Source organism: Heterocephalus glaber, unplaced genomic scaffold, assembly GCF_053883595.1.
Source record: "Heterocephalus glaber isolate CG9 unplaced genomic scaffold, H.glaber_assembly_v1.0 deba00000546, whole genome shotgun sequence".
NCBI lineage: Eukaryota > Metazoa > Chordata > Mammalia > Rodentia > Bathyergidae > Heterocephalus > Heterocephalus glaber.
In genome coordinates, this window is record NW_028258147.1 from 35,400,331 (window position 1) to 35,413,430 (window position 13,100).

At 34.6% G+C, this 13,100-nt stretch overlaps 1 protein-coding gene across 6 annotated transcripts in view; it reads right to left on the reverse strand.

Moving 5' to 3' along the window:
- Positions 1-13,100, reverse strand: part of Cdk14 (cyclin dependent kinase 14) — a 617,491-nt gene that overhangs the window by 448,972 nt on the left and 155,419 nt on the right. The gene's annotated exons all lie outside the window — the stretch shown is intronic.

A 13,100-nucleotide genomic window follows, 5' to 3' on the forward strand; every position in this document is an offset into this window, starting at 1 on the left:
ACCACCTGCTTTTTTTTAACTCAATATATCATAAACATTTTCCGTGTTATTATAAAATCACAAATCATTTCAGGAAAATTGATACCCTGAACGAAAAGCCTAACATTTAATGGGCAGATAAAACTAAAACCCAGGAAAGAGAGTTCAGAGTGCAGTGCAAAGGTAAGCATAACTCTGAATATGAAGATATCGTAGCCTTTAAAAAAATTAAACAACGCTGGTCTTGCCTATCAAGTGCAAGGCCCAGGATTAAATCCCAGCATTGCCAAAAAATAAAATTACAATAAAAAATGAAAGAACTGGAGATCTTAGAGATTAAAAATTTATTCAGTGAAATGAAATATTTAATGGGCAGTAAGTAGAAGAATGGACATAATTGTAAAAATAATAAGCTCAACATCTGAAACGAATTCTCCCAGAAAACTTCAGGGAGTGACTGTATCAAAATAGAAAAATTATTCAACAAGCACATTTTTCACGGACAACAACAGCTACCAAAATATCCCAATATTTTCAAAATTAAAAGAGAAAATAACTTTATATCACTAACATTGCACTCAAGTAAGTCGTATGTGTGTGCGGTAAATACAGGGCACTTTTACCTCCCATTGGGAAAAAAAAGTCTAGATATAAAGTTCCACATTGTCACAATATAAGACTTGGTTGGACTAATAGAAGACATGCAAGCAGGAAAAAAACTAGGAAAGAAGAAATAATATCATGTTGAGATTTCCTGACTCAATCAGGACTTCACACACTAACTCCCCAGCCACAAATTTTAGCATGCTTATCAACTTTAAAAGGTGGTCACTAGATTTATTTAAACAAAATGCACAAATTTCAAACAAATTAAGGAAAAAGGAATGGAAGAAAAAAGTGTCATGAAGGGAGAAGAAGGGGAGGAGTGGAAGAAATAATTCTCCATAAGAAAGCATGCTAAGTGAAATACAATAAAACGGAAGTCGATATAAACATATCAATGATTACAATAAACATAAATGAGTGGACTTCCCCTCTTAAGAGAAAAACCTCAGATTAAAAAGCAAGAAAGATCTAGCAATATGCTATGAAGAAGATACAAAATTAAAACAAAAGAATTAACCTAAAAATAAAGTAGTAAGGGGAAAATACACCTAAAAAAGATATTTTTTAAAATAATGCATTATAGTAATATTGATGGCAGATAATACAAAATTCACAAAACAATAAATGAAGTTACTATTTCCCACAAAGTGAATGTTAAATCTACTAAGAAATGTAATAACCATAAACTAGTAAAGGCTTAATAACATAGCTTTGAAATATGTGAAATTGTAAAATGAGAAACTGTCAAATCTACAGTCATAACAGAAGAGACAAACATTGCTTAACATTAACAAACCAAGAAGACAACCATAAGTAAAGGATCTATAGACTTGAATGTCAGAATTAACATGTTACCCTAGTATATATATCCTTATATTCTTTCTAAGCACACATTTAACATTAACTTTAAAATGATCATAAATTAGGCTATAAAGAATATCCCAATATTGAAAACTACAGAACCACTGTGGTTCAAGTTCTTTTTCTGAACATGATGCAATACAATTACACATTAAGACTACTGATAATGTATACTGTATTTGAGATTATAGCTAAATGAGTAGATTATAGCTACTCTTGCTAAACAATACGTCACTATATAACCCTTTCATCTTTATCTCTCTATACAATAGCATGTTGTATACTTTAAATACACATAAAATTTATTTTAAAAAATAATAATAAAAAGAAAACTAAACAGTTCATTCCCATAAGTTAAAAAGGATAGACCTGGAAAACATAATGTTAAGTGAAATAAACCAGACACACAGGCTTAAATACTGTGTGGTCAAAAAGTAAACAAAGAGCAGAATAAAGGACTGATAGAAGGAAACAGAGAGAAAGAGAGATCTTTTGCAAACAGGAAGGGGTCCAAGAGATATGGGGGGGAGGGTTAAGATATGTCATGTACATGTACCAAATACCCAAAGTGAACGTAAATATTATATGTCCTAAACATGAACTGAAAAATAACATCAACAACAATGAAAATGGGGAACGGGAATCTAGAGATGGAGGAAGTGAGGAAGGGAAAGGGAATGAAAAAAGAATCAAAACGTGTTATGTACATGTACTTACTACCTAAGATGAATGTAAACTTCAAGTATTGCAAACATGTATTAATAAAATATAATTTTTAAAAAGTTATATGAAAGTCAAAAAAAAGAAAATCAAAACTGAAAATTCATGAATAAACATAAGGACATGACATTTTAAGACCTCTGAAATGTAGCCAAATCAATATATAAATGAAAATTTAAATATATATGCCTATAGTACTAAAAAAGAAATAATGTGCTTTAGACTTAACTGCAGCTAGAATAGGAGCTAAAATGCTGCAGTAGGGAGGGATTAATAGACAATGAAATATACTCATGTAATATGAAGCAAAAATATTATAGACATGACCATTAAAGCTTAGTACTATAAATAAATAAATACTATAAAATATATTAAAGCTTAATACTATAAATAAATAAAGCTTAATACTATAAAGGTCATTAAAAGAGATAATTCTCTGCAGCTTATTAAAGGCGAACCATACGAAGATTAGAAATTTAAAAGAGATCATTACTCAGTGTAGAAACAGACCTTTTGTTATCATTAACTAACCTAGAATTCTATGTACAGTTTTATATTAAAATACTTGAAAATTTAGAAGGCATACCTTATTTCTGTAAAAGTATCAAATACCCAAATTGACTTCAGCAAAAACCAAAACAAAATAAACATAATCAATTTAAACAATACAAATTTTTAAATGCAACAGGCTACTTACTACAAGCAACTTCTAAAATTTAGGTAACAAATAATTACTAAGTTGTAAAAAGCAGATACCTAAAAATATTAAACGCTACCAAATTAATTTCTGAGATTAGCATAACTCTATTACTAAAATTCATTCCTTAACTAATCAACTAAACAAAAGGCCAAGTATGATGAACATAAAGGCAAAAAACATATAAGATCACTTTCTTCAAGTCTGCCAAAGCAATAATACATCATGCCCAAGTGAGAATTATTTCATAAATTCAAGAATAGTTCAACATCAAAAAATGTACTGGTATATTTCACTACATAAGGGGAAATATGGTAATTTAATAAATTCTAAAATTTTTTAAATTTGTGTAGATCTGAAATAAAAAAATAAGAAAAAAATCACAAAGGAAAGCACCCTAATTTAACAAAGGTGATTTTAGGATTTTAGGCATAAACTCAGTGGTGAAGTATATATGTGAGGCAACAGGTCTGATCTCCAGCACTGCAAAAAGAGAAAAAACTGAAAACAAAAAACACTGCCCAAGATGACTTCATAACAAACTTTGTCTTTAATGGTGAAAAATATGATTCTTTTTTTTGGTACCGGAGATTGAACTTGGGTCCTTCCTCTTGCGAGGCAGGCGGCAGAACCACTGAGCGGCCTGATTCACTCTCATATTAAAAAACAAGTCTACGAACCTCCACTATTTAAGAGTCACTGACAAGCATAGGAACCTGCTATACACTAACAAATATATCTCTAAACAGGGCTGAATGTCAGGGCCTTAAAATCAGTGGCGCAGATTGTAGAAATAAAATACATGCACATTTCTACCACCGCATTCACCTGGAAAGAGCCTAAGTCTGGATGGTCAACTCACTACAGTATATATAAACTTTTACATTGTTACTTCCTTAATACAGCTCATACTATGAAAGGAAAATAGAGACAGAATATATGTGTGGAACTAAAGATTTTGCTGACTCTAAAATCACATTTTTCAAAGTGTTTATGACAGACAGTTACTCGAAGCTGTGCTTACAGAGAAAGTCTCATCAGGCAACTTCTGTTACTCATAATTAGTACTAAGGAAAAAAGGACAAAGAATAAATTTCTGTGAGTCCCAAGTTTTAACCCAGCCTATCACTGGCAGTGACTGAACATCACAGGAAAAATGACCGTAGCAAATGCAGAAATAACTGCTGGGAAATTTAATAAGACCAGAAGAATGTTTTCAGGGTCAATTACTCAATCTGCCACAGGGGTGAACACCATAGTAACCATTTCCTGAACAAAGTACCTGATAAGGGGTCAATTTCACCCCAAGCTCTACAATGACACATTGCTAATCTTTTAAATAAAATGCAGAACAAAAATAGAATTCTTCCCTTCACAAAAGCAGAATTCCTAGAGCTGGATGACAGCATTATCTACTCTAACATAAATAAGAACCCCCCCCAGCAGTAAGACTAATTTGCCCAAGACCATACTCTGAGTTATAATGAAACACATTTTTTCCTCAAAGTAAAATTCATCTATTTAATCCACTCTCATTTTAGTACTGAGTATGAAAAAAATTAGTAGCAAAAGCTTTTTTTAATTACAGTATTTTTAGAAAATACGCTAACTAAATAACAAGGATTTATAGATGTGCATATACATGCATATCTCTATATACTGTCAATATATAGCACTATAATTTATATATATGTTACATGTACCAAAATGCCATACATAGACAGGGCGGCTTCAACAACAGCAAACTGCTTTGCTCCCTGTCCTGGAAGCCAGTCCTTGATCAGGATGTTGACAACTCTGGTTTCTCCTGAGGCCTCTCCTTGGCCTGCAGCTCTGGCCCTTCCCATCATGTCTTCAATGTCTTTTCTCCAATTGAGAGCATCCCTTAGCACCTCTCTCTCTTCTTAGCAAGGCCTCCATCATACGGATTAGGATCCTATCCCAATGATCATCTTAGCTTAATCGAATCTTTAAAGATCTTATCATCAGATATATAGTAGCATTCTGAGGTATTGGGTGTTGGGGTTTCAAAATCAAAATTTGGGGGGGACATAATTCAGCCCATAACCATAGAAATAAAGGAGAAACAGACAGATACAGATATTTCAAAATTGAACATAGACAAGAGTGGAGGGAGGAGAAGAAAAGATGGAAAATTTGTTTTCCATGAATTTGGTTTCCATGTAGGTTAAACTACATAAGTACAATGACAGGCTTCTGAGGTCTAAGCATTATATTCATTTAGGATCCCTCTTTTTTTTTCTTGGAAGAAACATGTAAGATACAAACCATGTAGTGAGCTGAATCAAGTAAACTTTAATGGAAAATTACATTTAAAGTTGCCTGACTAGTCCTGTGTGGGTTATGTTCTCATGCATTTTTCATCACCAGAAACAGCTTGTGAATGTCACACTTTACCATCACCCTCCTGAGCCCAAGTTTTAAATAGAAATTTTAAAATCTATACTAAACTTCAGTATAAAATGATCTTCAATGGGGAAAATATTGTGTTCACAGTTCCACTCTAAATTATTTAAAATCAGAATGAGAGGTCTGTGCATTTGCTTTTGTGCTCCTTTAAGAATGAATTCAATCTAAGTTAAAGGGAAAAAGTGGCTGCAGAAAATTACCTCTTTACACCTATTAGGAGATAAACCGCTAATGTGTACTTTGAGCAAGTACAAGACACAGTCCTCAAAGAACTGTCAGAGAGAATAGATGTCAGTATTTTTTTTCTCTAAGAAAGGTACTAAAAATTTCCAAAAAATTGTGTATTTCATTCTTAATAATCTATCTTGTATACAGAATTAAGACACAGACCCTACTATTCTAAAAAACTGAACAGGAAATTTTAAAAACAAGGACAATTTTCTTGTTATAAAAATAATTTTCATTTATTCACAAGAAAAATCAAGTAGGAGAAAATGCTAATGGTACAAAATAGTCTATTCATCTAACCAAATGGATTTTGATGCCTTAACTGCCATGGTAAAAGTATATTATATTAATGCTTCAGTGGTAGAAAATTAATATTTTGCCACAGTTATTTGCCCTGCAAAAAAAGTCAGCTATTTATCCTGTAAAACTGATATGTAGCTACTGTGGAAATACGCTGTAATTTACAGATCAATCATACTGACTTCACCGGAAGATAAAGGCATATAATTTCACTCTAAAATTGTTCTAATCTATAAAAGAATGGTCCTATGGAATTGGTCATGAGTTTCAAGAGTTAGAGTCTTAAAAACTGAGTCTTCTGTTTAAAGGATGCAAAAATAATCTGATCTACAATTACTATGCACATAAATAAGGAATTCAGATGACAAGTTTTTCGAAGGGTCAATAATATAATCCTTCCTACCAAATAAGCAAAACAAAGAATAAATTGGAAGAAGAGGTCTTATTTTGTGTAATAATTAAAGTTCAGGCTTTTCATTTGCCTTTTTTTCCTTGCAATCATATTAAATCATTACACTTAAAGACACTGGATCAAACTAACATGTAGTCAACTCTAAATGTTACATTCAGTGCATTCATGTCAGGTGCATGGATGGATGGAAAACAGCTTCATGGAACAACTATTCTCTGCTTATCATTTCCCTAAGTCTTCACAGAGCACTTTAGTGACTTGGAAATACAGAGGGCTAATCTGCAATTACTGACAGACACTAACCATATGGAGATGCAGAATTTAATGAGATAAAGTTAATACATTTTTCAAAAACAGAATAAAAGTGCAGACAACCACCAACTGTCCAGACCAATGGAGGGGAACATTGGCCTGGGTAATGGAAAGTGCAGTTAATGTTCCAATTGAACAGAGGTTGCCACCCTGCCATTATGAAGGTGTCCCTGCACATTGGCACCTTCAGGTCACTGTGTAATAATACCAAGAAACAATAAGCAAACACTGAGTATTTACTATATATGAGCCCTATATACATTATCTAAATTTTATCCCTGTAATACAACCACAAGATTGTTCCACCATTTCCATTTAAACAAAATAATGAAAGACCAGAGAAATAAAGTAATTCATCTAAGAATTTATAGCGACTAGCAGTACTAGAAGTCAAAAAAAAAATTAACAGAATTGAGTCTATGTTTTTACCACTACTACTGGTAGAATATTCCCATGTAGTCTTAATTCCCACTCATGTGAAGGAGATATTAATTATGATTAGGTCTATCTTCTACTGAAAACACATACACAACTTAAAGGAGGAAAGGTTTATTTAGGCTCATTTCAGAGATTTCATTCTATGGTCACTTAGCCATGCTGTTTTGGGTCAACAACTGCACAATATACATCATGGCAGGAGCATGTGACAGAGGAGGCCTATTCACTTCCTGGTATCCAAGGACACAACCCCTAACTTCCTTTCATTCCTAAAGGCCTGGATGGAACACATGGCCAGTGGGTGACATTTAAGATCCAGACCATAACATACTGAATGCAGGACAACCAGTTGAGAATCACTTATCTACTATGTTACACTGTCACTGTGATAGTGGGTCCGAGGACAAGGGAGGAACGATTCAACCAGAAGTATGTGAACCTATTAAACAAGGACTTGAAGTCAAACCACACTTGGCTAATTGTTCCGCTGCCTTTGACTTCCACAAGAGGCTCTATTACCCAGCACTTATACCCCTATTACAGCCACACTCAGGCAAGCCATAGTTAATAGGTAACTTGTTCATAAAATAGATCTAGATGTTGGACAGAAAGATAGACCCAAATGCCACATGTGTTCAAAAGCAGATGAGGGGCATAGTTAATACCTGAAGCAATGCCAAGAGGAAGCTACTGCAAGAATGAGCACCTGAGAATGAAATCAGAATTGTCATTTACAAGTCCATTCATTCCTCCTCTCTCTCCAGATTAGATATGTACATGATGGGACGAAGGTTTTCATGGTGATTGAAAGAAGTACATTTTGAGCAATTTGTAGAATGTATAGAGAATATTAACCTAAATAAAAAATTCCAAAAATATGTTCTCTTTAAGCTCAGCTAGTAATAGCACAACTCCATGAAATCCTTTCTAAATTTGGGCAGTAGGATAGGCAGTTTATCTACGTACCCTATCTAGCTGTAGCTACTGAAGAGCACAGCCACATTGGGGAATGATCAGGAAAGGCTACTGAAGGTTCATCATGTCACTGATAGCATTAAATATTACCCAGGGAATGGTACTGGGAAAAGTAGGTAAGTCACCAAAAAAATGCCGGAACAAACACATCCATTGAAACATACCAACCAAAATAAATTCAGATTCTCTATAGTTTTCCAGAACTTGAAAATGTCTCTATCTGGAAAAAAAAAAATCACCAAATATAGAATAGCATTATGGCCACTGCTATCAAGGCACTCTTGGCTCCCTGAATGCAGTCAGGGCTTCAAACACACAAGAGCCAGATCTGTTCATACAGATAAGGATGATGTTCGTACAGGTAAGGATGTGGTTCAAATAGTTTCTACATAGTACTTCCAAGAAACAAAGCTTTCTTCATTAAAATAGTAGGTGAGTCGCCACACTTTCAACTGTTTCTCTTCCTCAAATTTACTTCTGAAGACTACTCAAGATAGATAATACTTGAAATAGAACGAAAGATATGAATGGGCCAGGGATTGCCCCGCAAGTGCAAGGACCCGAGTTTGATCCCCAATACCCCCCCCAAAAAAGGATATGAATTAATCCTGGTAACTCTTAGGTAAAAGGATCCCCTTGATATTTACTACTGTGATATATATATATATATATATATATATATATATATATCACCCACCTTCAAGAATAACAAATCTTGTGCCAATACAGCTCTCTCGCTTTCTCATTTTTACCAAATGATATAAAATGAGATACAAAATGGTGTCACACAAGAAGTGTCAATACCTCCACTTTCTTCACAAATGGAAATACAATGGAAATTAGTCTGTTCAACAACAACAAAAAAGTATAACAAAACACCCCTTTCTTTCACCACAGGGGAGAGAACAAAAAAACAGCAGGCAAAGAGGACTAGAGGGAAGGGAGCAAATACTGTAGCACTCTCCTAAAAGAGAAAAACTATCTCCAGCCTGACCGAGAAAAAGCAAAGACATTTTTCCAGGGTACATAGAAAGGAAGCAACGTGACTAAACTGAAAAGAATACAAAGTACTTTCTGCACAGAGTAATGTCAGTGCTCTGATATATCAGAAAGACATCACAGGGTGGACCAGGATAGGGCACACTTAATTTGAAACTTACAAAAGAGAATCCGAAGGAAATGAACCCCTCAATGCCTAGTGCTCCATTTTTGGAATGCCCAGAACAATGGAACACAATTAAATGTGTTCTATTCACATTCTTTTCCACTGAATTTTTCTAAGTAAAATATATGGATTTCATGCAAAAATTCAAAAAATTTCAAACTTCAGTATAAATGTGATAAAAATACAAAAAAGAAACAGAAAATTTCCAATTAAACTCACTGGCATGAACACATATTTGTATCTCCTCCCCAATAATCCATACTGAAATGACAGTAACTTTGTAACCTATAAGACCAAATAGAGTAAGAGAAGAGAAACAAAATTTTGAGAAGGAGGAAGATTGATGAGAAGCCTCTAGCTAGGATAGGTAAAGAAAGCTTGATACCCACAAGACCAAAGTCATAAGCCAACCAGAAGTCAATTCATACTTCAGAATCCCAGAAGCAGTCAAGAACTGGAAGACTGGAGTGCAGCTCAGTGGTAGAGCACTTGCCAAGCACGCAGGAGGCCCTAGGTTTGATCCCCAGCAGAGAAGACAAAAAAGAATTGGAGACTGAGGCCCAAAGGGGGCTAAAAACTAAATGGTTAGCTGGGATAAGTTGAAGAAAGAGGTCCTTTTCCCTAGACTCTCCCAGACGGGTGCCTGCCCTTCTCTGGTCCCAGCAAGGTTTATATTCTGAAAAGGCTCCATCAGAGAGACTCAGAAATGAGACACCAAGCACACTGGGTATGAGAAAAAAGGTACCTGGAAGGAAAACAAGTCCAAAGAAAGTCTGCGTAGAAAAGTAGAAAGCCTTCAGAATCACACTGGTCATCTCAGAATAATAACAGCTTCGTTTTTATGTCCTAAAAACAGGATGGTAACTCCATTAGGGAGAACCACCATCTAAAGGAGGAAAAAAATCAAGAGATACTAACATTTGAGGGTACTCCTATCATATGATTAGCCCTCCACTAAAATTCCCTATGCTGAAGCGCACCAGCTGACAAGCCACCTACGCACAGAGGGAAAAAATCCAAAGTTTTCCTAATCTATGTGTAGTATCCTTGGAAATATATGAGGTGATATATTATTTATTGCAAAAGAACAAAATGTTTATTTCTACAAGAACAATCAAAGAATAGAGACAGTTCATGGAAATAAATATTAGAATATTAAAATTCAACTGAAGGGTTAAAAATTTAAGTCAAAAAGTTCCCAGAAAGCAGGAAAAAAAAATTTAAATAGAGAAAAGATAAGTAAATTAGAAGATCAACCCAGAAGCACCAACATTTCATCTAATAAAAATGTTTTTTAAAAGAGGAAGACAGAGATTGAGTAGCTCAATGATAGTGTTTCCCTAGTATGCACAAGGCTCTGGGTTCAACCCCAGGACAGGAAAAAAGCAGATAAGAAAGAGATTTTAAAAAGGAAGTTAAATAATTGATTAAAGAATATTTTGCTGAAACTGAAAAGAAATTTCAAATTAGAAAAGACTCACTGAATTTCAAGAAAAATGTTCCTGCCAGAAATTTTTTTAAAGTCCTAAAAGGTTCCACAAAGACAAAAACCAGGTAATACAGAACAAATTGGGAGTCAGAATAGTCTCATGACTTTCAATAACAGAACACCTAGAAGAAAAAAACAAAAACAAGGCCTTCAAAAATCTAAGAAAAAAATCATCTTATCAACTAGAATCATATACCCAGCAAGATTAGTATGACACTCACTGTGACATATGCAAAAAAAAAAAAAAAACTACATCATTTATTCTCATCGTGCTTGCATGAGCCACTGAAATAAACCAAGAACAAGAATGGCAAGAAATCCAGAGAACAAAACTATACAAAACAACAACAAAAAAACTCTCAGGAAGATGGTGACTCAGAAACCTCAGGACTGAGGCTTGCAGGTTAATCAATCTAGATCGGACTAGGGCCACAGAGGACTGCAAAGGGAGTCTCAGGAAAAAATGATAAAAGTACATGATTCTGATTTGTTTCAAAGGATTTTCACTGCTGTGTTAAATACCGCCAGGCCTCGATGTGTGATTAAAATAATACTAATTCTATTAATTGGTATAGTTGATGAACAAATGAAAAGAGGCAATTACAACTAGGAAAGAATAGAAATTTAATCATAGTATATGTCTCTTCCTATGAACAGTACTTACATCGTCAAATGATTGTAAATACTATATATAATTTTAAGCCCAAAAGGATAAATACACTTGGAAACAGACATGTAACAGAAAATCATCTCCTAATGTGTTTCTTTTTATCCTGTAAACCATTAGTGATATCTAAAGTCACTTTTCCTGAAACACTGCTTCTTTGATCTTCTCTTTCCTTTGGACTTATGGAGACTTCCTTGCACAGAATTTACTCCAAAATCTATCAGGGCAAGAAAGTGCTTCCATTTGTCATTTTGGAGAAGTCCCAAGAGAAAAACAAGAAACTACCTCAATACCATTAGAGCACCACAGGTCTCCCAGTACTTTCCCATTCATAAGAGTCACCAATGTCCCCCCTGGCTGCTGTTGCCGTCCTGACAATGGCCCAACAAGCCACTGGTAGGCACTTGATGACAATTTGGGTGTTCCTGGTTCTAAGAGGGGACACCAGTCCCCTTACCCTCCCTGAGTTTCCTTCATCACACTGTCTGACTCTACACAGACTTTAAAACCATTGATGGTTTGTACCCTAACTCCAATTCTAAGGTTCATGGCTGGTCATTTGTCTCTGTTGAAGACACCATCCACTGGTTTTGGTTTCACTACACTAGTCGTTCTAATTATATGAAGAGTTTCAAAACCTATGTCACTGCCATCTTCCCAGAATCATCTACTGTCTTATCTTTGCAGCTATCCTCAAGTATTACTTGAATAAACATAAAATTTAACTTTAAAGAGCGAGAGATGCAGAGCCCATTAGAGAGACGAGACCCACCTTTCATATAAGGGTTTTAATTAACTGCTCTTTAAGTCAAAAATGAATATCAAAATCTCACTGTTATCATTTATGTTATTATCTAGGTACTGGCTTTTAAAGCTCCATGGCCCCCACTACCAGTAAGCACACCCAGCATCTAACTGTTGGTTTCTAAATAACGTTCTTCAAGGGAAGGGGGCACTATTTAGACAGATGGGTGGTTCCGGGTCAGAGGGAGAAAAAAATATAAACTGAAAACATCTCATTGGAGCAGAAAGGAAGGAAGTACTACTCAAAATAAAACGATGAAGATATCTCAAAAGGACACCACAAACAACCTAAAAGAGGCCCCAATGGCCAAAGCAGGACACTCTGACCACCAGAATAATGTTAGTAAATTATATAACTAGACTCCCAGATAAAATCCATAATAATCACTTAAATTTGAATTTAGATACACAGTGAATAATTTTTTAGTATAAAATGCCTTATTGCAATATGTGGTATCCCAATTTCTATATAACATGTATAGGTTGATACATAATAATATTAAGATAACTACCCAATAAATATGTATGACCTTTTGTATCACATGGACTCAATCATTCTCAATAACTCTTTTCTTTCTTCTACATGACATTAAATCTCAAATTCCCCCAGAAATTAGTGATATCTGTGATATAGATGGATCCTACATTATAATCACAGATGATGATTATGGAGAACAGTATGGGGAAAACCAGATTATCAATTCTCACAAATGTTACATTAATACTTATTTCATCTTTCTTAATAAAAAATGCTATGCAGGGCTGGGGATTTAGCTCAGTGGTTCCACCACCTGCCTCGCAAGTGCGTGGGTCCCGAGCTTGATCCCTGGTTCCAAAAAAAAAAGTAATGCAAGAACTGTGCAACCTCGTATAGTTTAAGCTGAATTGTCAATATTCTCCTAAAAGGTGACATTTTATACTCTGGTTTTGCCCCCATAAAAATATACCACTTAAAATTTATGAAAAGCCATGTGTTTCTTAGCAAGATAACAGAAACAAAATGCTATGAGCACTCTC